Source organism: Giraffa tippelskirchi, chromosome 11 (assembly GCF_054371585.1).
Source record: "Giraffa tippelskirchi isolate mGirTip1 chromosome 11, T2T-mGirTip1v1.2.pri, whole genome shotgun sequence".
NCBI classification, from domain to species: Eukaryota; Metazoa; Chordata; class Mammalia; order Artiodactyla; family Giraffidae; genus Giraffa; species Giraffa tippelskirchi.
Genome location: NC_137285.1, coordinates 54,625,418 through 54,647,441, shown reverse-complemented (window position 1 = coordinate 54,647,441; position 22,024 = coordinate 54,625,418). Strand labels below are relative to the sequence as shown.

At 39.5% G+C, this 22,024-nt stretch overlaps 1 long non-coding RNA gene across 1 annotated transcript in view; it reads left to right on the top strand.

Moving 5' to 3' along the window:
• The window catches only part of LOC145526999 (uncharacterized), a 109,121-nt gene that overhangs the window by 11,794 nt on the left and 75,303 nt on the right, over positions 1-22,024 (top strand). The window lies entirely within an intron of this gene.

Here is a 22,024-nt window from a genome sequence, read left to right as displayed (position 1 = left end):
TTTTATTTTTTATTTTTAATAATTTCATTATTTCCATTGTCTTTCTTCTGGAGTTTCTATTTGGCATGTGTTAGAACTCCTATATCTATTTTTCATGTCTCCATTTTTTCTGCTAGCATATAGTACCATGCTGTAGTACTGTATTTTGGGATAATCTTTCATTTCAGCCTTCCAGCTCAGATATTTGATGTTCCTCTATGCCCATACTCCTATTCAATCTATGTATTGAATTATTTAAATCAATAATTATATCTTAAATTTCCAAGTGTTTCTAAAATAATTTCATATTCTTTTTCATACATAGATGTTTTATTTTATGAATTCAATATATTTAAATCTCTCTGAGAATATATATACTCTGATATATGTGTATGTGTGTGTCTGTGTTAGTCACTCAGTCTGTCTAGCTCTTTGTGACTTCATGAACTGTAGCTCCTCTGTCCATGGAATTCTCCAGGCAAGAATATTGGAATGGGTTATCATTCCCTTCTCCAGAGGATCGTCCCAATCCAGGGATCAAACCTGGGTCTCTTGCATTGCAGGCAGATTCTTTACCATCTGAGCAAGCCCCATATATGTGTACCATATAGTTTATATATGTACCATATAGAGGCCCAAATAGTTTCTTTGGGAGGTGGGATAGGGATGTATATAATTGCGGGCAAAGAGTTATCTGTCCTTAAATGTATGTCAAGTTCTCACTAGGTCTCTGTACTGAAGATTCAATTGTTTTTATAAGCTCACTTTTCACCTACTCTGTTCTTTGTGCAAAAAAAAAAAAAGAAACACATTCATCTAGGAAAACATAGTTTAAATACTGTATTTAAGATAATGAAAGTTAGTAGCGCTTATTATTTAATAAATTTTGTAAAGTACAAAGTAAAAGAAATACATATATATATATGTATTTAAAAAAAAACTTTTCTGATGTTTCCCTGAAGCAAGCAGCATCCAGCAGTAACATTTTCTGCATCTCCCCAAGTGAGAGAAAGTCTCCACTCTCAGGGCCAGTCAAGCTCTAGGGTAGCCAGGGAAACAGGCTGACTGAAATTGACAGAATACGTTTTGCCCTCCTGACTAGGTAGGCTTCACCTAGGTAGGCTCCCCTTTGGTGAATTTTCAGTGGAATATAGATATTCTTTCATTCTTTGTAACTTTTAGGAATCCCTCCACAGGCCTTTTCTGAAGACTTTCTCACAATCAATTCTCTAATTTTATTCCTTTAGCATCCATGACCATCTGGCCAAACCATATTCTATTGCCTGTGAATGACTGAAGAATCCATGCGTACATGCTGGGTATCTTCATTCCTGTCCGACTCTCTGCAACCCTATGGATTTAGGCTGCCGGGCTCCTCTGTCTATGGGATTCTCCAAGCCAGAATACTGGAGTGGGTTGCCGTGCGCTTCTCCAGGGGATCTTTCTGACCCAGGGGATCAAACTCACATCTGTTTTGTCTCCTGCATTGGCAAGTGAGTTCTTTACCACTAGGGCCACCTGGGAACCCCGAAGAATCCACACCTATCTCTATCTCTCCTTTCAGAAAAAGTGAAGGACTAGGTACACAGCTTATAGTTTTGCCTGTTGGAATCCTGATGATCTGAAAGTGCTGTCTCAAACGCCATTTCCTTTAGTTAGGCTTTATGCATACCTCCAGGAGGAAATGCTTCCTCTCTCCTTTTAAATTGCTTCACACTTTTCTCACGACACTCCTCTTACTTCACTTGGCATTACTGTAATATTTGCAAATCACTAATCACCTTCTCCTATAACACAAAGATCTTGGGACCATTTCTTAGTCATTTTTATGTCCCATGTAATACTAACAAAGTATTTTAGACATGTATGTCTAATAAATATTTGTTGACCAATTGAAATACATCCACTAACACTCTAGTAGGTATTGTGCTAAATATCAAGATGAATATAGATCGTACCCTTCAAAAGGTTTGTAGACTGCTCATATTGAAGGATATCTCAGCTCTGCATCTTCAAAGAGGACAAAGTTTATAATATTTCAAGTGGCGCTATAATGAGTGGGTTGTACTCTTTATAACCTACTGGGTCAAGATTAATAGAAGTGTGCGGATAAGGGAACTTATTTCCTTAGAGCTGATTTTTTCATGAATAAGGCTTTACCACAAGAAGTACTTGAGCCATAGGAAAGAGTTAATAAAAGAGTCACAAATTTGTTTTTTTGCATCTAAGTACTGCATTTCGGACTCTTGTTGACTATGATGTCTACTCCATTTCTTCTAAGAGATTCTTGCCCACAGTGGTAGATATAATGAGTTAAATTCACCCATTCTAGTTCATTTGAGGTCACTGATTCCTAAAATGTTGATGTTCACTCTTGCCATCTCCTGTTTGACCATTTCCAATTTGCCTTGATTCATGGACCTAACATTCCAGGTTCCTATGCAATATTGCTCTTTACAGCATCGGACTTTACTTCCATCACCAGTCACATCCACAATTGGGTGTTGTTTTTGCTTTAACTCCATCTCTTCGTTCTTTCTGGAGATATTTCTCCACTGATCTCCAGTAGCATATTGGGCACCTACCGACCTGGGGAGTTCATCTTTTAGTGTCCTATCTTTTTGCCTTTTCATACTGTTCATGGGGAGTACATCATGAGAAATGCTAAACTGGATGAAGCACAAGCTGGAATCAAGATTTCTAGGAGAAATATTAATAACCTCAGATATGCAGATGACACCACCCTTATGGCAGAAAGCGAAGAAGAACTAAAGAGCCTCTTGATGAAAGTGAAAGAGGAGCATGAAAAAGTTGGCTTAAAACTCAACATGGCATCTGGTCCTATCACTTCATGGCAAATAGATGGGGAGACAATGGGAACAGTGTCAGACTTTATTTTGGGGGGCTCCAAAATCACTGCAGATGGTGATTGCAGCCATGAAATTAAAAAATGCTTGCTCCTTGGAAGAAAAGTTATGACCAACCTAGACAGCATATTAAAAAGCAGAGGCATTACTTTACCAACAAAGTCTGTCTAGTCAAAGCTATAGTTTTTTCAGTAGTCATGTATGGATGTGAGAGTTGGACTATAAAAAAAGCTGAGCACCAAAGAATTGATGCTGTTGAACTGTGGTGTTGGAGAAGACTCTTGAGAGTCCTTTGGACAGCAAGGAGATCCAACCAGTCCATCCTAAAGGAAATCAGTCCTGAATATTCATTGGAAGGACTGATGTTGAAGCTGAAACTTCAATACTTTGGCCACCTGATGTGAAGAACTGACTCATTGGAAAAGACCCTGATGCTGGGAAAGACTGAGGGCAGGCGGAGAAGGGGACAACAGAGGATGAGATGATTGGATGGTGTCACCAACTCAATGGACATGAGTTTGAGTAAACTCGGGAAGTTGGTGATGGACAGGAAGGCCTGGCATGCTGCAGTCCATGGGGTCGCAAAGAGTCGGACACAACTGAGCGACTGAACTGATTGACTGAAATTTGTTTTTCTTTCTAGCCAGACCCTCCCAGGTGGCGCTAGTGGTAAAGAATCCACCTATCAACGCAGGAGCCAACAGAGATACAGGTTCTATCCCTATGTCCGAAAGATTTCCTGGAGCAGGAAATGGCAACCCACTCCAGTATTCTTGCCTGGAGAATCCCGTGGACAGAGGAGCCTGGTGAGCTCCATACAGTTCATGGGGTCACAAAGAGTCAGACACGACTGACTACATCGAGCACTAGCCGGTCGTAGCTTAAACACTGTGAAAAAGCAGCTTTGGGGCTATATTAGTTATGACAGGATATGCTCTGTCTTCTCAGTTCCTGCAGTACATGCAACTTCATAGTGTGTGTTATTCTCAAGTTCTATGACAAGTAACTGGTGACACCCCCTCCCACACCCACCCAGCTCCCCTTCTTCCTTCTGATGGAAGAGACTCCGGATTGAGTTTGACTCCACTTGGGCCATCTTCAATTGAATTAGCTGTTGACTTGTCAAGTCACAGGGTTTTTCTTCTGCCATATTCTATTAGGAAGGGAAAAATGGGTAGAGAAGAAGCCTCTTGTGCCACATTCTATCTGGTTGTGCTTCGGGAAATGGAGGAAGCCAAGAAGGAAAGGGAGAGGTACAGTCTGTGGTGACTTTGAATCCACCAGACTGCGGGTATATAAATTTCTCCACTCTGCCTGAGTGAGACAGATGTTTTGCAGCCTCACAGAAGATGATCTCTCTATGAAAACATGGGTGTCAAGTGTCGTATGCAGACATGAGCGATGACTGCCCTCTGTTGTTCCTGAACTTGGAAAATGGGTGCCAGTGGAAAAATCAACGAGTCTAGCTGTCACTGAGGAAAGCGGTTCGGGGAGATTTTTGTTTTTATCCTCTGCCAATCTCAACTCACCAATGTCCCAGGCTACATATGTTTAGAATCAGCAAGGAACGGTGTATCCTTCATTTCCCCATTGCCCATCTCCCACTCTTGAGGTTGCTTGTCCAAAATGGAACTGAGCTTCCATGGTCCCTGGAGGTCACTCATCTCTCTTTACAGGTGCAGTGGAAAGAGCTCCCCACAGCTTAGGTCTTCCAAATGACCACCTTGCTTCCTGAGCTCTCGTTAGGTCTGGAGCTCTTTTATTTTCATAGCTCTCCAGAGGGCGAATGAGCTTTTAAGAAACACCTGCAGCAAGTCCCGATTCTCCACAGCCACCTAGGTCTTCAGAGAATGTTTTCAGGAGCCACCTAGGTCTTCAGAGAATGTTTTCAGGAGCCACCTAGGTCTTCAGAGAATGTTTTCAGGAGCACTGTGGTCGTGGTGGGGAACCAGGTGGGGGGCAAATTCCTTGCCCAGATAAATGGAATAAGGACTATGAGGGAAGTTAATCCAACATTCACATTCATTTTCTCTTTTTTTAAACTGATATACCCGAGCTCTAATGCCTTCCTTTCCCCTTCATTTGCAACAGCAAAGCCTCCTTGACCAGAAAAATAAATGTTCAGTTGGCAAGAGTTGAATAGAGGTCTGCTTAAATGATTCTTAATTTATGTTAAAATGCTAAGAGCAATTTTCCAGGTCCCTGTTGAACACCTCACGAAATGAAGTTTCAAATCCTACCTTTAAAAAAGAAGCTAAAAGACTGAAAAACATTCCCTTTAATTTTAGCTGCCCCAGCTCTATCTTTTAATCTTGCTCTACTGAGATCCCACAGCTGGATCTTAGAGCCCTGATCTGGAATCAGAGACCTGCTTTCTAGTCTCTCCTCCAAAACAACAACAACAACAAAATGGTATTAGTTTGACGTCATCAAACTGCACCTTTGCTTATGTCTTCTTAGAAACTGGACAGTGACTTGATGAAAGTATGTAAAGAATCATAATCACATCATTGGAAAATAGTGTTTCTTGGTATTTTTTTACATTTGTAACATGTTCTTCTTTTTTTAATTCTTGTCTTCTTGGAAGGAAACCATGAAGTAATCGACTGTTTAAACTGTGAACTCTTTACACTCTTGATTGTTATGGCCTAATCTTTAAACCAGGTTGATTTTCATCTGCCACTCAACATACTGAAGACATCTAGCGTAAAATTTTAACAGTGTTTACTGAACAAAGATATAGCCATGGTGATATACACCAGGAGATAAGTGCTTAAAAATGAGTATTGAAACAGTTTAAAAATGTGCTATTTTTAAAGAAAATTTATAACAGGCTTTCTCCAAATAAATAGAGATATCTTTTAAAATGATCTTTACAGTGATGCCACTTCATAACTTGGGATAATGGTTGTCAATTATTATTCTTAACTGAGGTGGTTAATCATCCAATGCAGTTTTGGCTTTTTTAAAAATCATTACAAAATTTTCAAATTTAGGCTTTTGCCTATAACTATGTTGAGTTCCATCAGAGAAGGCAATGGCACCCCACTCCAGTATTCTTGCCTGGAAAATCCCACGGACGGAGGAGCCTGGTAGGCTACAGTCCATGGGGTCGCAAAGAGTCGGACACGACTGAGCGACTTCACTTTCACTTTTCACTTTCATGCATTGGAGAAGGAAATGGCAACCCACTCCAGTGTTCTTGCCTGGAAAATCCCAGGGATGGCAGAGCCTGGTGGGCTGCCGTCTATGGGGTCTCACAGAGTCGGACACGACTAAAGCGACTTAGCAGCAGCAGTAGCAGCATGTTGAATTCCATAGGAGATCATAAAGACATATAAGATCTTATGCTCATACAATTTATAGTTTAGATCAATGTGTGTGTGTGTGTGTGGGTGTGTGTGTGTGTGTAGCGGGGGGTATAACACAAATGATCAGTGTTAAATGAGGCATGCCCACTCTTTTTTAAAAAATGTTTAAATTTGAATTTATAGTACATTGATTAACAATGCTGTGTTGCTTTTAGGTGATTAGTTATTAGTTGCTTTTAGTGATTTAGTTATATATATGCATGTATCTTTTTTTTTCAAAAAATTTTTTAATTTAGGTTATTATAGGATATTGAGCAGAGTTCTCCAGGCTATACAGTAGGTCCTTGTTAGTTATCTATTTTATTTTATTATTTTTAAATAAATATTTATAGAGCATTTGTTGAAGACCTACTAAGTCTCTAGGTGCAAAAATAATCATGAAACATAAATAGTTTCTAGTTGAGAGAAATTGAGTATGTGAAAGGAAGCTGTGAGTAGCCGAGGGTATCTCTAATTGTTCAGAGGTGTTAAATAGTCCTTCTTATTTGGGGGCTTTTTATAGAATGTTGCTGTGGCAACAAAGTGGAGGCCCCATAGCCTTTTTTTTTTTCCGGGCTGTACCACACTGCTTGTGGGATCTTACTTCCCCAGCCAGGGATTGAGCCCAGGCCCTTGGTAGTGACAGCACAGAGTTCTAACCACTGGACCACCCGGGAAGTCTTTGGTTATCGATTTTAAACACAGCAGTGTGTATCTCTCAATCCAAAATGCCCGGAGGCACACTGACTCTAAACGCAAGCAGCTCAGAGAAGAAAGACAAGGTGAACATGTAAAGGATCATGAAAATTTCAGACTTAGTCTAGGTAGGAGAGGAGAGGTTGGGGATGTGAAAACAATGTAAAAGACTAAAGGGAGGTGCTCTATAGCTTGATATTCAATTCTCCACTAGGCGTGTCCACCTAGATGGCTCTAATCTAAAAATCAAACCAAAGTGAACTTACCATCTTCTCTCTGAAACTCTCTCTTTTCTGTGTTCCAGAACCCAGCAGGGGACACTAGTACCCACCCAGTTTCTTAGACTAGAAAACTGGGAGGGATCCTAGATTCTCCCCCATCCCCTTCTTTCTCTTCTCTCTGTCCTTCTCTCTCTGCCCTGGGGCTGTCTTTTGAGAGCTCCCAGGAAGGTCACGGCCACAGACTTGAGATCAGCTCCATGTAGTCATCATCTCCTATCCTCTCCCTCATTTCAATTCTCCTTGTTCATTATTCCTTTTGAGAGATGTGTTCTTGAATTTCTAACCTTGGCGGGAACATTGTCAGATCCGTGAATGGATCCAGATTGACTACTCAGTTCTCCCAAGCCCTTTCCTGAGGCAAAGCTTCTGACTTAGTTTCCAAGTGTCCCCACATGGTAGTCCACCTCTGCCCAGGCCAACCAGCTCGGACACAATTTCTGGTTATGGTCCCAGCTTTCCTGATGCCCTCTTGTCCAGCCCTCCTCTGTCTGCCCTAGTTTGGATGTTCAAAATCTTTAGCTTGGTAGATTAAGTTAATGCATGTGTGTGTTAGTTGCTCAGTGGTGTTCGACTCTTTGTGACCCCATGGGCTGTAACCCTCCAGGCTCCTCCGTCCATGGTATTCTCCAGGCAAGAATACTGGAGTGGGTTGCCATGTCCTTCTCCAGGGGATCTTTCCCAGCCAGGGATCAAACCTAAATCTCCTGCATTGCAGACAGATTCTTTACCATCTGAGCCACCAGGGAAGCCCAGGTCGAGTTAATAAGTTCAGCCAGTATTTACTCTCCCCTTCATCACCCTATGGGTGGAGAATCCCGCTGTGCCCTACAGACTCTGAGCTTGGCCATGAAGCTTTGGCTAGCATGGTGTGGACAGAAGGGACAGTGTGCCAGCTCTGAGCAGAGGCTTCAGGAAACCTTGCACGTTTCTGCCCTGCACTCCTGCCATCTACCCATAGGAGAGCATGGCACAGAGAACCCATCGCTCGTTCATCCTGGGTCCTGAAATGAAAGACCCAAGGAATACATGTGAATCAGCCAAGCCCAGCTGAGTTAAAACCAACCCTCAGTCGACCCGCAGATGCATGAGTGAAAAATAAATGTTTGTGGTTGTAAGACACCAAGGTTTTGGAGGAAGTGAATATTTGTTGTTATAAACCACTGAGATTTTGGATTGTTTATGACTGTGGTAAAACCTGACAGATGTATCTGAATTTTTCAAAACCTCCTTCCTAATCTTCCAGTCTCCAGTCATACCTTCCTCCCGTCTATCCTTCACACTGGATTAAATAAAAATCTTTCAATAGCTCTTATGGCCCACGGGATAAAAAACCAAGATGGAATAAAAGACTTACCTGCTCAGCTTCCCCTCCCACTTTCTTCTGTCTTACTTTTTAAACTCTAGCCATAACTCACACCCTTATGTTCCTATGATTCACTTATTTGAATTATATTTGTCTATGTTCCCGTTTGCAAATGCTGTCAATTCTGAGCCCAGTACGTCTGTCTGATCCCCACTCCCAATCCAGCACATTCACCTGCAAAATCCTGATAAGTTTTCAGTGTTGCCACCTCTGAGCATCTTCCCTGGCTTCTCAAAGCTCTGAAAACAATTTGTGCAATTCCACCAGAGGACATTTTGTTTTGAAATAGATTCCTTTTTTTTTTAAATCTCTCTTTCAGTTAGATTGTGAACCATTTGCTGATACAAAGTTTCTCTCTTCATGTTTTTACTCTCAGGACTTAACAATAAATGAAGCAATAATGTTTAGTTGGTTTGGAAATTTAATCTGCATAACGTCTCTCTTATCCAGTTGAATCACTTACGCTGAATGTAACACTGAATGTAAGTGGTTCTCACCAAGATGCTTCTTCTCGAACTATGCTTGGATCCTCTAATGAACACTCTCACGCACCCAATGACCAGGTCAAGAAATAAAGCATTTCTAGCCCCCTCCTTCTTCTCTTACTGGTCACTACAACATTTTGGCAGAGAAAAGCGCTGTTCTGACTTCTAACACCATAGATTTTGTTTTGCCTATTTTAAAACAATACATGAATGGAATCACAGATGCACTTTTGTGTCTGGCTTATTTTGCTCAACATTATAGTTTGCAAAGATTCATTTAAGTTGTTGTGAACAGCAATAGTTTATTTCACTGCTGTATAGCACTCCATGCATACATATAACACATTTTATTTATCCATTCCACCATCAATAGATATTTAGATTGTTTCCAGTTTTTGACTCTTACGAATAAAGGTATTATGAATATTTTTAATCTGTGTCTTTTGGTGTGCATATATGAATTTCTATTGAGTATAAACCTAAGAGTGGAATTTTTGGGCCACAGAGTATGTATACGTTCACTTTTGGCAGATACTTCTAGACTCTTCTTCAAGGCAATTGTACCAATTTGTGTCCCCATCAGTGGTGTGTGAGAGTACTTATTTTGCATCCTCACCAACTCCTAATATTTTCGGCCTTTTTAATTTTAGTAATTCTTGTAGATGTGCTTTGGCTTTAATTTATGCATAACTTTTTTTTTTGGCCATGCCGCGTGACATGCAGGATCTTCCCCAATCAGGGATCGAACTCATGCCCTCTGCATTGGGAATATGGAGTCTTAACCACTGGACCACCAGGGAAGTCCTGTTTTGGCTTTAATTTGCCTTTCCCCAATGACTAATGACACTGAACACCTAAATAATATGTTTACTTAATATTTAGATATCTTTTGTGAAATCCTTTTTTTTCTATCCGATTACCTTTTCCTTATCTAATGTTTTATACTGTGTTTTGCTTCTATCTTCCCAAGAGAGATTCACTTATAATTTTCCTTTGTTATATTTTTATCAAGTTTTGAGTAATGGTTATTCTGGTCTCATAAAATGAGTTGAAAAATGTTCTTTCTGTAGTCTGTGGAAAAGTTTATTTTTAATGTATTTTATGGGAGTATAATTAATTTACAATGATGTGTTAATTTCTGCTGAACAGTGAATTGATTCAGTTATATTCTTTTTCATATTCTTTTCCATTATGGTTTATCACAGAATACTGTGATATAGTGTAGGACTTTGATGTTTATCAATTCTATATATATGGAAAAATTAAATGTGAGAGTTGTATAATTTCTAATTTCTTCTCTAAAAGTCAGTATGTATGCACGCTAAGTCGCTTCAGTTGTGCCCAACTCTTTGCCACCCTATGGACTGTAGCCCGCCAGTCTCCTCTGTCCATGGAATTTCCCAGGTAAGAATGCTGGAGTGGGTTGCCATGCCCTCTTACAGGGGATCTTACCGACCGCGGGATTGAACCCCCATCTCTTATGTCTCTTGAATTGGCAGGCAGGTTCTTTACCACTAGCACCATCTTCGAAGCCCAAGAGTCAGTATGAAAAGTGAAAGTGAAAGTCACTCAGCTGTGTCTGACTCTTTGCAACCCCATGGACTATACAGTCCACGGAATTCTCCAGGCCCGAGTACTGGAGTGGGTAGTCTTCCCTTTCTCCAGGGGATCTTCCCAACCCAGGGATTGAACCTTGATCTCCTGCATTTCAGGTGGATTCTTTACCAACTGAGCCACAAGGGGAGCCCAAGAATACTGCAGTGGGTAGCCTATCCCTTCTACAGGGGATCTTCCTGACCCAGGAATGGAAATGGGGTCTCCTGCATTCCAGGTGGATTGTTTACCAACTGAACTATCAGGGAAGCCCAAGAGTCAGTATACACAGTGCTTAAGCTTATGGATCTGGGAATCAGACTGCTGAGACTGAATCATGGCTTTCTGCTTTTTTATCATGTTGACTTTGGAGAATTTATATAACCAATTTGCTCCTCAGCTTTCCCATCTGTAAAATGTGGGTAAAAAAGTACCAACCTTATAAAATTATTGTCAAGACCTTATGAGTTTTACATGTAAAGTTTTTAGTCATGTGCTGCCCATAGTAGGAGTTAAATAATAATTAGCTATTATAATTATTTGTTCATCAAATCAGTGTTTTGGTTATAATACAGTCTTCCATAGAAGCTGAAGCTGTATTCTCTTTATGGTGTTGGTTCAACAATAAGCCTTACGTGGGTTGAAGATCTAAGTACAACCTTCTAAATGGGATGCCAAAAATCAAATTCTTCTTCACACTTGGCTTTTTCTCTGTTCTGTGAAATATGAGGCAAAAGACATCAGAAGCTTTCTGTAGAAACAGTACCCAGAGAAAGACAGGGATCTAAGTCGTGGTACTTTCAGCAGTGTTGTAGGTGGGTGTGGGTCCACACGGCAGATAATCCAGTGGTTAGAAAGGAGTCAGGACTTTTGATTTTCGCTGCCTGGGTAACTGACCTCAGAGATTCACAGTTTTTCTTTTTAACAAAAGGAAGCCCAGCCTTCCCAGGGTGTGGTTTGAATTCCTGATTTGGCGGTTGTTAGGGACTCTAAAAATGCCGTGGAGCTTTAAAGCGAAGATAGAATCATTACTATGCAAGTCTTTTTTTTTTTTCTTTCAGCCTTTGTGCCCCTAATACACCACTTAAGTGGGATGTCTTTTTTCATCTGGCTTAGAGCCGAGATTTAAGACACATGGTTCTCTGATTAACTCTGAAACCATTAGCACCACATCTTCATCAGGAAAACCACAGAAATTAGGGTTAAATGGGTCCCCTTGTGACTTTTCTCTTTTTCCAGCTTTACTGGTTTCTCTCTGCTTCCACTGTGTCTTCTCTCTGTCTGCTTTTTATTTGGGAACAAGTTATCTGTTCCAGATCTCCACGCATAGTCTTATTTTTGCGTAGTTCCTGACTTATAGTAAGTACTTCATGTAGGCAGTGTTCCTCTCAGTCATTTTCTTCTGAGCAACAAAAGACAGAAAGATAACAAAAACTGCTGGAGATTCCTATTAGATTCCTATTGTTTCCAGGTGTCTGGTCTCCTGAAGACAATTGTTCCCCTCTACGTGCTCAATCGGAGAAGGCAATGGCAACCCACTCCAGTACTCTTGCCTGGAAAATCCCATGGATGGAGGAGCCTGGTAGGCTGCAGTCCATGGAGTCGCTAGGAGTCGGACACGACTGAGCGACTTCACTTTCACTTTTCACTTTCATGAATTGGAGAAGGAAATGGCAACCCACTCCAGTATTCTTGCCTGGAGAATCCCAGGGACGGGGGAGCCTGGTGGGCTTCTGTCTATGGGGCTGCACAGAGTCGGACACGACTGAAGCGACTTAGCAGCAATGCGCTCAATACAGCTACAGAAATCTCTGCCATTTCAAAAAATAATTTTTATAATATTGTGCTTTCACGTAACCTCATCTTTTATAGCACAGATCGTGTGTGCATGCTAAGTCGCTTCGTCATGTCTGATTCTGTGCAACCTTGTGGACTGTAGCCTGCCAGGCTCCTCTGTCCATGGGATTTTCCAGGCAAGAATACTGGAGTGGGTTGCCATGCTCTCCTCCAGGGGATCTTCATGACCCAGGGATCAAACCCATGTCTCTTTCTTCTAACCTACATTGGTAGGCAGGTTCTTTACCACTATCACCACCTGGGAAGCCCCTTGCATGTGATTATGTTTACTTAAAACAGATCATCCCCTTTGTGCAGCTCCTACCAAGCTAAGATTTTATTATGGATACTAATCTTTTTCTTTTGTTCTACTGATATATAACCTTTTCCTTCTATGTGTGTGTCCTACTTACATTTTAAAAATATTTTGATTACATAAGTATTACATGAGTACAATCTCCTTTTAAAAAACTTAAGACATAATGAAGAAAACTAAGATCCTCTGATCAACACTTTCAATTTGGAATGGATCTTTTTCAGGTTTTTAAAAATATTTTATATAAATGGGAACAAGATCCCACAAACCAAAATAATAATAATAATACTTATTATTATATAAAGTCAGTGTCTGACAATTGTGTCATGTCAATCAGTTCTTTTTCTATTTTTGTCTATGGATTTTTCTCCTGGACATATAGTGACATTTTCATGCCTCTTTGTATGCCTGATTATTTTCTTACTGGATTCTGGACACTAAATCTTACATTGTTGAGCTCCTGATTTTGCTGTTTTCCTTTAGCAAGTGTTGTGCATTGTTCTAGCAAGTGGTGAAACTATGCAGTGCATTTCATTCCTCTTGATTCTTTGAGCTTGGCTAGGGGAAGTTTAGAACAGTCTTCACTCTAGTGCTAATTTAGCCCTAGTATAAAGTCTGGTCTTTCTGAGGTCTCTACTAAATGCTCTTCATATTGTGAAGTTTCTTTGCTCTGAGTGTTGAACTATTCCTAGCCCCATCCTGGGAATGCTCAGCCCACTGCTTTCCTACTTTCCACCTCAAGGAGTTTTATTCCATGGATATGGAGATTGGTACTCTGCCAAACACTCCAGAGAACTCCTTTGCTGATCTTTAAAATGGTCTCTTCAGTTCCCTCGTCTCTGGTGTTCTTTTCCATAAATTCTAGTCACCTGGACTCCCCTAAACTATAATCTCTGTTCCTCTTAACCCTATTAAGATACTGAAGATACTGGGGTGTGTATAATCCCTTCCTTGAGCTCCCTAGACACTGTCACCTGGCAGAAAGCCAAGAAGATCCTAGGTCTTACCTTGTTTGCTTCCCTCTTTCCAAAGATCACAAGCTAATGCTGCCCACTGCCCAGTGTCTGGACAGAGTTACTTTACGTATTTTGTCCAGTTTCCTTGTTATTTTCAGCGGAAGGGTAATTCTGTTAGCCCTTCCATGATATTTTTGCTTTCTATTAGCCACATTCAAAAATTATTTTATTCTTTCCTTCTTTTGAAACAATTGAATTTTTGGTTCATAATTTTATTATATTGGTCTAGAAAACGTCCTATTCTTCTAGTTGAATTTAGGTTTCTTCCAGTGAGGATATTGGATCAGAGTTACCACACACACTGCACAGGCTGTGGATTAATGACTCTAGGGAAAATCACTTACATGTACTTGTGCAACATTACAGCTGGTATACATTACGATCTATATATATTCGATCATATTTTTATTTTTTTCATTACTATTGGATGATAGTTTGTATGGATATAGTATTTTACGTTCAAAATTATTTCTCTTTAGATATATAAAAATAACACTTCCTTAAAAAGTAGTCACCTATGTTACTTTTGAGATTTTGGATATAAATCTGATTCTCCTTGCATTTGAGATGATCTGTATTTCTGGTAGTTTTTAGGATTTTCTCTTTATCCTTGATATTCTAGATTTTCAGTGCCAGTACTAAAAGGATAGATTTTAAAATGTTTTTTTTTTTTCTGTTTGGCAGTCTGTTTTTTTTTTCTTTTTTTTGAGGAATCATGATGTTAAGTTCTGAGAAAATTTTGTCATTATTACTTAAATAAAGCAATAAATAATTGCTTGTCCTATAATGACTCTGGGGCTTCCCTGGTGGCTCAGTGGTAAAGAATCCACCTGCAAATGCAGGATACACGGATTCAATCCCTGGGTTGGGAAGACTCCCTGGAGAAAGGTGTGACAACCTACTTCAGTATTCTTGCCTGGAGAATTCCATGGACAGATGAGCCTGGCTGGTTATAGTCCATGGGGTTGCAAAAGAGTTGGACACAACCTAGTGACTAAACAATAATTACAATGACAACAACAATAATCTTTTTAGTCTATTTGAAAGTGCACATGCTAAGTTGCTTTAGTCAGGTCTGACACTGCGACCTAATGGACTATAGCCCGCCAGGCTCCTCTGTCCATGGGATTCTCCAGGCAAGAATACTGGAGTGGGTTGCCATTTCCTACTCCAGGGGATCTTCCCAACCCAGTTATCGAACCCGAGTCTCCTGTGTTTCCTGAATTGGCTGGTGGATTCCTTACCATTGAACCACCTGGGAAGCCCATCAATAGTTCATAACTTTTCATAACTAAAGAGCATTTCATTGTATTAATTGATATGCCATAGTTATATATTCACCTGTAGATGGACATTTGGGGTTGTTTCCCATTTTCGGTAATAACCAAAATAAACATAAAAATAAATTTAAAATAAAAATTAAAAACAAATTTGGTATGGATATTCCTGTACAAATGTTTTGTATGGGCCTATACCTACGTTTCTACTGAGTCAGTGGATAGGAGTAGACTATCTTGATTGTATGATAGATGTGTGTTCAACAATTTAAGGAAACTGTTAAACTATTTGTGAAGTGGTGTATTATTTTAGATTCCCTCCAGCAGTTTATGAGATGAGATTTACCCTTTTTCCACATCTTCACCAACAATTGGTATCATCAGTCTTTTTACTTTTAGCCCTTATAATAGATGCATAGTAGTGAATTATTGTAGCTTTAATTTACATTTTCTAAATGACTAAGGATGTTGAGTACTTTTAAAGGTGTTTTTAGTTGCCATCTGCATATCTTCTTTGGTAAAGGATCTGTTCAAATATTTTGTGCATTTTTGTTGTTGTTGTGTTTGTTTTTCTATAATTGAGTTTTGGGAGCTCCTTATTTATTTTGTATTCAAGTTCATTGTTAGTTATATATTTTGTAAATATTTTATCCTAGTCTTTGTCTTGTTTTTTCATTCTCTTAACAGCATCTTTCGAAGAGGAGAAATTTTATATTGTGATGAAATCCAACTTATCCATTTATTTATTTATGAATCATGTTTTTGGTGTCACTAATAAGAAAACCTTTACCTAACCAGAGCTCATAGAATTTCTCTTATGATTACTTCAAGAAGCTTTATAATTTTAGGTTTTACCTTTGGGCCTATGATCCATTTTTACTTAATTTTTACATGTAGTACAACGTATAGATCAAAGTTGTTTTTTTAAAAAAATCTGTATGTCCCATTGTTTAACTATCATTTGTCAAAAAGACTATCTTTTCTTCAGTCAGTGATCTTTGTACCTTTGTTCAAAATTAGTTGTCCACATACATGGAGGCATTTATAGAGTTTTTTATCTTAATAATTATATATTTAACTTCCAAGATTTCTAATTTTTTATGTCTGCCTCATATCCTGTATTTGCACATTATGTTTTCAAATCTTTTTGCAATTTTAAAAACATTTTCATCAAAATTATACCTTTATGCCATTTAAAGAATCAAATAATTCTGCAAAGATGTTTATAGGAAAACAGTACCAGATTCTACCTTTTGGTTTACATTCCTCCTACCCAAAGGAAACTCATTTCTTCTAGCTACTCTTTTTGTTACTCAGTTAATTTTTATGACTCTAAATAACATGCTGTACTGCTACCTCTTCAGGGGCTTCCCAGGTGGCTCAGTTGATAAAAAAATCCACTTGCAATGTAGGAGACCCGGGTTTGATCCCTGGGTTGGGAAGATCCCCTGGAGAAGGGAATGGCAACCCACTCCAGTACTCTTGCCTGGGAAATCCCATGGACAGAGGAGCCTGGTGGGCTACAGTCCATGGGTCACAAAAGTCAGACACTACTTAGTGACTCAACCACCAAGTTTAGTCTACCTCTGCTACCTCTTAGTCCTCAGTTGTAGACCTTACTATTCATCTTCTGTAAGGGAAAATGAGGCTTTGACTATCTTTTCCCTGTGTTAAACATACATGCATACTTTGTATCCTCAGCATACTTCTCAGAATAGTTGTATATTTATTTTGTTGAGAGCAGTATTTATTGCTTTGTCTTTATGAATTTATAAAGGCTATGAAATAACCTATGACAGGCAACTACTTGTGTCTTATGCTTCCTGGAGTTAACAGTTTTCTTCTGGGGGGCATGGAGGATTATTTGCTTAGTTTTCTAGGTATATGTCCAGCTCCAAACCCTGCCAGCTGAGCATCTGCTGACACTCAGACATAACAGGTACTTATGGTAAAATTTCACATTTTTGAAGGAATTTCAATCCTTTTACATCTAATATGGACAGGTTGTCCTCTGTTACTGAAGAGAGGTCATTCTAGGATCCCCAGCACCATCAGTTCAAAATTCCTTTTGGCCTGAATTTCCTGTTTTCAGAATCCTGTGTATTACTCTTTCTTCATGCACTCCTTCAGTTTGGTGGAATATAGCATCTAATAACTTCCTGAGAAAGGATCTGTGGTAGATAGATTTATGAGACCTTGCATGTCTAAAATATTCTTTTCTTCTACCTTCACACTTTATTGATAGTTTCTTTGGATACATATGCCTAGATTGTAAATCCTTTCCTGGATAATTAAAAAAAAACAACATTTCTCAATTGTCCTCTAGATTCCAGTGTTGCTTATAAAAACTTGGAGGACATTCTGATTCATGAATTTGTATATTTTATCTGTTTTTACTCCTTGGAATCTATCAACAAACCTTCCTTAGATTAGCACTATCCCCCTGGTTCTGTTTTCAGTGGTAACTTCTGCAGTAACTCACAGACTTCTTGGAGATTCTGTGGTGTACACTAGATTGGGATTGGCTTTTCTCTAAAGGTAGCTTAGGAGTTAGTCTTCTTGAGACACTTTTTAATTCGTGTCCAATGGCTTTTTCTAGCTTCAGATATTTTGTAGTGTCCTTTCCTATTCTCGCCATTCTTGTGATTATTGCCTTAAAAAGCTTTAACCATATTTCCAAATGAACCCCCAAAAAATGTGTGTGCTCAATTGGCCATGTTTACCCATGGGTAGGGCTTCCCTGGTAGATCAGCTGGTAAAGAATCTGCTACAATGCAAGAGACCCTGGGTTGGGAAGATTCCCCTAGAGGAGGGCATGGCCACCCACTCCAGTGTTCTTGCCTGGAGAATCCCATGGACAGAGGAGCCTGGCGGGCTACAGTTAATGGGGTCACAAAGATTTGGACACGGACTAAGTGACTAAGCACAGCACAGCTGCCATGGGTATCCTGTTATTATTATTATTATTATTTTGCCCCACCACACAGCTTGCAGCATCCTGGTTCCCTGACCAGGGATCGAACCTGTGCCCCCTGCCCGCTACCAATCAGGACTTTTTTCCTCCTTAAGGAGCCAGTTGTTAAATGTTTTTGACCATATCACTGCAGTAGTTTTTTTTCTTTATATTGCTGTGTAGTATTCCATTATATGACTATACTATGTTACTTATTCACTGTCTTGTTGATGGACATTTTTGTTATTTCTAGTTTTGCCTATTATGAATAAAGCTGCTTTGAGCATTCTTATTCATATCTTTTAAATAACATGTATTTATTTCTTTTGGGTATACACTTGAAAGTATGATCACTGGGTCATGCACTGGGTAGATATTTTGTTTTAGGAGATACTACAAAACAGTTTTTTAAAGAAGTTTCACCAATTTATACTTCCACCACCAATGCAGTTTTTCCACATTCTTGTTAAGTCTTGGTTTATCAGTCTTTTCAATTTTGCCATATTGTTGGAGGTGTGATATCTCTCATTGTGGTTTAAATTTGCTTGCCTTGATGAATAATGAACTGGGACTACTTTCCTTACATTCAGAATCTTAGCCACTGGGCCACAGGGAAGTCCCCCAAGTCCTTTAAATTTACATGTAAATTTTAGATTCATTTGTTAATTTCCAAAAAAAAAAAGAGAGAGGAAAGAAAAAGAAAGATCCTTGCTTGGGTTTGGTTTTGGATTTTATTGAATCTATAGATAAATTTGGAGAGAATTAAAATATTAATGATCTTGAATTCTGCCAGTCTACTGACATGATATGACTGGAATGCAAAAGTAGGAAGTCAAGAAACACCTGGAATAACAGGCAAATTTGCCCTTGGAGTACAGAATGAAGCAGGGCAAAGGCTAATAGACTTCTGCCAAGAGAACTCACTGGTGATAACAAACAGCCTCTTCCAACAACATAAAAGAAGACTCTACACATGGACATCACCAGATGGACAACACCAAAATCAGATTGATTATATTCTTTGCAGGCAAAGAAGGAGAAGGTCTATACAGTCAGCAAAAACAAGACTGGGAGCTGACTGTGGTTCAGATCATGAACTCCTTATTGCCAAATTCAGACTGAAATTAAAGAAAGTAGAGAAAACCACTAGACCATTCAGGTGTGACCTAAATCAAATCCTTTATGACTATACAGTAGAAGTGAGAAATAGATTTAAAGGACTAGATCTGATAGACAGAATACCTGATGAACTATGGATGGAGGTTCGTGACATTGTACAGGAGACAGGAATCAAGATCATCCCCAAGAAAAAGAAATGCAAAAAAGCAAAATGACTGTCTGAGGAGGCCTTACAAATAGTTGTGAAAAGACAGGAAGCAAAAAGCAAAGGAGAAAAGGAAAGATATACCCATTTGAATGCAGAGTTCAAAGGAATAGCAAGGAGAGATAAGAAAGCCTTCCTCAGTGATCAGTGCAAAGAAATAGAGGATGTTGAGCATCTTTTCATGTGTTTGTTAGCCATCTGTATGTCTTCTTTGGAGAACTGTCTGTTTAGTTCTTTGGCCCATTTTTTGATTGGGTCGTTTATTTTTCTGGAATTCAGCTGCAGGAGTTGCTTGTATATTTTTGAGATTAATTGTTTGTCTGTTGCTTCATTTGCTATTATTTTCTCCCATTCTGAAGGCTGTCTTTTCACCTTGCTTATAGTTTCCTTTGTTGTGCAAAAGCAGATGCTCAACATCACTCATTATTAGAGAAATGCAAATCAAAACCACAATGAGGTACCATTTCACACCAGTCAGAATGGCTGCTATCCAAAAGTCTACAAGCAATAAATGCTGGAGAGGGTGTCGAGAAAAGGGAACCCTCTTACACTGTTGGTGGGAATGCAAACTAGTACAGCCACTATGGAGAACAGTGTGGAGATTCCTTAAAAAACTGGGACTAGAACTGCCATATGACCCAGCAATCCCACTGCTGGGCATACACACTGAGGAAACCAGAATTGAAAGAGACACGTGTACCCCAATGTTCATCGCAGCACTGTTTACAATAGCCAGGACATGGAAGCAACCTAGATGTCCATCAGCAGAAGAATGGATAAGGAAGCTGTGGTACATATACACAATGGAATATTACTCAGCCATTAAAAAGAATACATTTGAATCAGTTCAGTTGAGATGGATGAAACTGGAGCCCATTATACAGAGTGAAGTAAGCCAGAAAGAAAAACACCAATACAGTATACTAATGCATATATATGGAATTTGAAAGATGGTAACGATAACCCTATATGCGAGACAGAATAAGAGACACAGATGCATAGAACAGTCTTATGGACTCTGAGGGAGAAGGTGAGGGTGGGACGTTCTGGGAGAATAGCATTGAAACTTGTATATTATCATATGTGATGCAGAGCACCGTTCCAGGTTTGATGCATGGGACAGATGCTCGGGGCTGGGGCAGTGGGATGGCCCAGGGGGATGGGGTGGGGAGGGAGGTGGGAGGGGGTTCAGGATAGGGAACACATGTAGATCCATGGCTGATTCATGTCAATGTATGGCAAAAACCACTACAATATTGTAAAGTAATTGGCCCCCAACTAAAATAAATAAATTTATTAAAAAAAAAAAAGAAATAGAGGAAAACAATAGAATGGGAAAGACTAGAGATCTTTTCAAGCAAATTAGAGATACCAAGGGAACATTTCATGCAAAGATGGGCTCAATAAAGGACAGAAATGGTAAGGACCTAACAGAAGCAGAAGATATTAAGAAGAAGTGGCAAGAATACACAGAAGAACTGTACAAAAAAGAACTTCATGACCCAGATAATCATGATGGTGTGATCACTCACCTAGAGCCAGATATCCTGGAATGTGAAGTCAAGTGGGCCTTAGAAAGCATCACTGTGTTAGGCTAGTGAAGGTGATGGAATTTCAGTTGAGCTATTTCAAATCCTGAAAGATGACACTGTTAAAGTGCTTCAGTCAACATGCCATCAAATCTGGAAAACTCAGCAGTGGCCACAGGACTGGAAAAGGTCAGTTTTCATTCCAGTCCCAAAGAAAGGCAATGCCAAAGAATGCTCAAACTATAGCACAATTGCACTCATCTCACACTCTAGTAAAGTAATGCTCAAAATTCTCCAAGCCAGGCTTCAGTAATACGTGAACCATGAACTTCCAGAGGTTCCAGCTGGTTTTAGAAAAGGCAGAGGAACCGGAGATCAAATTGCCAACATCCGATGGATCATCGAGAAAGCAAGAGAGTATCAGAAAAACATCTCTATCTGCTTTATTGACTATGCCAAAGCCTTTGACTGTGTGGATCACAATGAACTGTGGAAAATTCTGAAAGAGATGGGAATACCAGACCACCTGACCTGTCTCTTGAGAAACGTGTATGCAGGTCAGGAAGCAACAGTTAGAACTGGACATGGAACAACAGACTGGTTCCAAATAGGAAAAGGAGTTCGTCAAGGCTGTATATTGTCACCCTGCTTATTTAACTTATATGCAGAGTACATCATGAGAAACGCTGGGCTGGAAGAAGAACAAGCTGGAATCAAGATTGTGAGGAGAAATATCAATAACCTCAGATATGCAGATGGCACCACCCTTATGGCAGAAAGTGAAGAAGAACTAAAGAGCCTCTTGATGAAAGTGAAAGAGGAGAGTGAAAAAGTTGGCTTAAGCTCAACATTCAGAAAACTAAGATCATCCGGTCTTATCACTTCATGGCAGATAGATGGGGAAACAGTGGAAACAATGGCTGACTTTATTTCTTTGGGCTCCAAAATCGCTACAGATGGTGACTGCAGCCATGAAATTAAAAGATGCTTACTCCTTGGAAGGAAAGTTATGACCAACCTAGATAGCATATTAAAAAGCAGAGACATTACTTTGCAAACAAAGGTCCGTCCAGTGAAGGCTATGGTTTTTCCAGTAGTCATGTATGTATGTGAGAGTTGGACTATAAAGAAAGCTGAGCGCCAAAGAATCGATGCTTTT